The following is a 4,056-nucleotide window of genomic DNA, read 5'->3' on the forward strand; positions in this document are numbered from 1 at the left end:
ATGGAATAAAGAGTCATGTCAAAGCAGTAGTTTTCCCCATAATAAAGGAAAACAGAATACACACACTGGGTTAGAAATATCTGGAACTTGCCACATAACACCAATAAGAAAATCTCAATTCACAAAGTCTCATTTTTCAATGGCCCATTAATCACAGAACAATTAAACACTGCATAAAAAATAAATTTCAATTCACCTATAGATCCAACACACTTTAAAATGGATAGAGAAAATTTTATTAACTGTATTAGGATAAAAACACTTCCTATTAAGCCTCAGGTACCATGACTTAAAGAGTACATACAGAATTCTCAACACAATGCTTCCTTGCAAGAGAAGTAGAAATCCAGCTTAGCAGGGTGGCTCACGCCTGTAATCCCAGCCCTTTGAGAGGCCGAGGCAGGCTAATCACCTGAGGTCGGGAGTTCGAGATCAGCCTGGCCAACTTGGCGAAATCCCGTCTCTACTAACAATACAAAAATCAGCCAGGCATGGTGGCAGGCACCTGTAGTCTCAGCTACTTGGGAGGCCGAGGCAGGAGAATAGCTTGAACCCGGGAGGTGGAGGTTGCAATGAGCGAAGATTGCTCTACTGCACTCCAGCCTGGGCAATAGAGCAAGACTCCCTCTCAAAAAAAAAAAAAGAAAAGTAGAAATCCATCGTCCAGAAATCCTCTTTAAGAATGAGGCACTGATAAACACTATATATTGATAACTTTGTATCATAATTCATTCGTGTTGGAGTTTTGAGCCTTTTACAATAATTAATTTACATCAGGTTTTCCAAATTACTTACATTTGTAGGATTTCTTTCCAGTGGGAGTTTTCTCATGATTTTTAAAGTAATTATTAAAATGGAAAACTTTCCTGTATTTTCCATATTACTAAGGTTTCCACCCAGCATTCATTCTTCTATTTTATAATGTCCATCTCCAACGTGCATTGCGGTGTGTCTTTGAATGCAGATGACAGCAAGGAAAGCATCCCCACATTTTGTATATTCATAGGATTTTTCTCCAGAGCCCTTTCCCATGTTAGAAAGCAACTGAGAGCATTAAATGCTTTACCATATGTTTTACATTCAGGGGGGTTTTCTCCAGTGTGAGACCTTTTATGATTTTGAATGGAACCGGGACATCTGAAGCCTTTACTACACTTTTTATATTCTTCGAATTGTTTTCCAGGGTGGGTCTTTTCATGTCTTTAAAGAAAACTGGGAAAATTGAATATATTCCTACATTCTGTACATCCACAGGATTTCTCTACTGTGTAAGTGAGGTTCTTTCTTTCTTTTTTTTTTTTTTTTTTTTTGAGACAGAGTCTTGCTATGTTGGCCAGGCTGGAGTGCAGTGATGTGATCATGGCTCACTGCTCACTGTCACCTCCATCTCTCAGCTTCAAGCGATCCTCCTGCCTCAGTTTTCTGAGTACTTGAAACTACCGGCACATACCACCCCACCCAGTTAATATTTTTTTTCTTTTTTCTTTTTTGATACAAGGTCTTTTTATGTTGCCCAGGCTGGTCTCAAACTGCTGGACTCAGATGATCCTCCTGCCTCAGTCTCTCAAAGTACTGGCTGCACTGGGCAAAATGAGTTCTTTCCTGTAGTCAAAGGTAATTTTAAAAACTGAAGACTTGCCCACATTGTTTACAGTCATAGGGTTTTTCTTTAGTGTGAGTCCTTTCATGTCTTCCAAGGGAACTGCACCACCCAAAGGTCCTACCACATCTTTCACATTCATAGGATTTTTCTCCAGTATGAGTTTTTTCATGTCTTCAAAAGGAACTGAGATAATTAAAGGTTCTGCCCCATGTATTACATTCATAGGGTTTCTCTCCAATATGAGTTCTTTCATGTGCTCGAAGGGACGTGGGACATCTAAAGACTTCACCACATTTTTTACGTTCATGAAGGTTTCCTGCACTATGTGTTTTTTTGTGTCTTCAAAGGAAACTGGAACAATTGCATCTTTTCCGACATTCCTTACATTCATGAGATTTCTCGAGAACATGAGCTCTGATTTCATATGTCCAAAGGTAAGTTGAAGAAATGAATGCTTTACCACAGTGTTTGCACTGGTAAGGGTTTTCTCCAGTGTAAGTTCTAACATGTATTTGAAAGGAACTAGGGCCGGGCGCATTGGCTCACACCTTTTAATCCCAGCATTTTGGGAGGCTAAGGTAGGTGGATCACCTGAGGTCAGGAGTTCAAGACCAGCCTGGCCTGGTTTCACCTGGTGAAACCCCATCTCTATTAAAAATGCAAAAATTAGCCAGATGTGGTGGTGCATGCCTGTAATCCCAGCTACTTGGGAGGCTGAGACAGGATAATTGCTTGAACCCAGGAGGCAGAGGTTACAGTGAGCTGAGATCGCGCCACTGCACTCCAACTTGGGTGACAGAGTGAGGCTCCACCTCAAAAAATAAATTTAATTTAATTAAAAATTAAAATGAAAGGAACTGGGACAATCATCAAATGTTTTTCCACAGTTTACATTCACAGCATTTTTCTCCAGTGTGAATGTTTTCATGTATTTGAAAGTAAATGAAAACAGTGAAGGCTTTCGCAATTTCTCTACATTTATAGAACCTCTTTCCAGTGTGAGTTCATTGTGAAATAAATAGGGAAATTAAGGGCTTTGCCTCATAGCTTGCATTTATAACATCCCTTTCTAGTGCATATTACCATGAGTCTTGGACCACTTCTGGGAGAAATAGAGGCTCTCCCACATTGTTTATGTTTATGGGGCTTTTCTCCATATTCCCCACCACACTCAAATTGTTTGTGTCCAGAGTGAGCTCATGTGCCTATGAAGGAATGAATGATGTACAAAGACTTTTCCACACACACTGCCTTTGCACGGTTTTACTCCAGTACGAATTTTCTTGTTCAGATGACAATCTGCTTTCTGGCTGCGGGTTTCTCCACATTGACTCCTTCTTTACATCTGCAGAGTCTCTCCACCATATTATTTCTTAGCTTTCTCCCAGGATTTTGGGACAGATTTTCAATGTCCTGGTCTTTCCATTTGATTCCTACAGACACCAGATTCCTGAAGGCTTCCAGCATTGCATTTCTGTAGAGATTCTTCCAGGAAGGTCCCAGCAAAGCCCACTCCTCCTGGGTGAAGTTCACAGCCACATTCTGAAAGCCTACTGAGTCCATTTCCAGCTTTCTGGTGCCCTGGCATCCTTTCTACGATTCAGGCAGCCACAGCAGGTCCCATGCAACAGAAGCTGCAGTATCAGGACTACCAGTGGCCTCCCAGAGGAATTGAAATCCCCTAATCTTATTTATAATCTTAAATGCAAAAGTCATAAATAAGTTATTAGAAAATTGAATCCTACAGTACATAATATATTATGATTAAAAAGTTCATCCAGGAATCAAATAATAGTCCAAATTTTAAATGAATTAATTTTTAAATGAATTTATGTAACTGTGAAACAACATTAATAAACTAAAAGAAAAATTATATAACCAACTCAAAAATGCTAAAGAAGGATTTAATAAAATTCAACATTTTATTCAAATTAAGTAAGTTAAAACTTTAGTAGCTCATAGTAGACATTTTTTAAAACTCTGCCCAGCACTCATTCACTCTTCTGTTGGGTTTTTAGGGAATCACCATGAGGTACACTGTATTTTGGGGGTCCCAATGAACTATACCTCCCATACTCACACCTTTGTGTATTTCTCTCTCACATTTACTCTGAACTTGGCCACGTGACCAGTTTGGGCCAAATTAATTTTTTAAAAACTTTTATTTTAGGTTCAGGGTTAATTGTACAGGTTTGTTTTATAGATAAACTCATGTCACAAAAGATTGTTGTACAAATTATTTCATGACCCAGGTACTAAGACTAGTACTCAATAAGTATTTTTTCTGATCCGCTCCCCCTCGCACCCTTCACCCTCAAGTAGGCGCCCACATCTGTTGTTTCCCTCGCTGTATCCATGTGTTCTCATCATTTAGCTCCTACTTAAAAATGAGAACATGTGGTTATCTGTTTCTGTTTCTGTGTTAGTTTGCTAAGGATAATGGCCTGCAGCTC

General features: G+C 39.4%; 1 pseudogene; it reads right to left on the minus strand.

The window, feature by feature from the left end:
- Positions 1–1,428: 1,428 nt before the first annotated feature.
- Positions 1,429–3,166, minus strand: LOC134740209 (zinc finger protein 101-like; annotated as a pseudogene).
- Positions 3,167–4,056: the final 890 nt, after the last annotated feature.

Source organism: Pongo pygmaeus, chromosome 8 (assembly GCF_028885625.2).
Source record: "Pongo pygmaeus isolate AG05252 chromosome 8, NHGRI_mPonPyg2-v2.0_pri, whole genome shotgun sequence".
In the NCBI taxonomy this organism is placed as follows: Eukaryota; Metazoa; Chordata; class Mammalia; order Primates; family Hominidae; genus Pongo; species Pongo pygmaeus.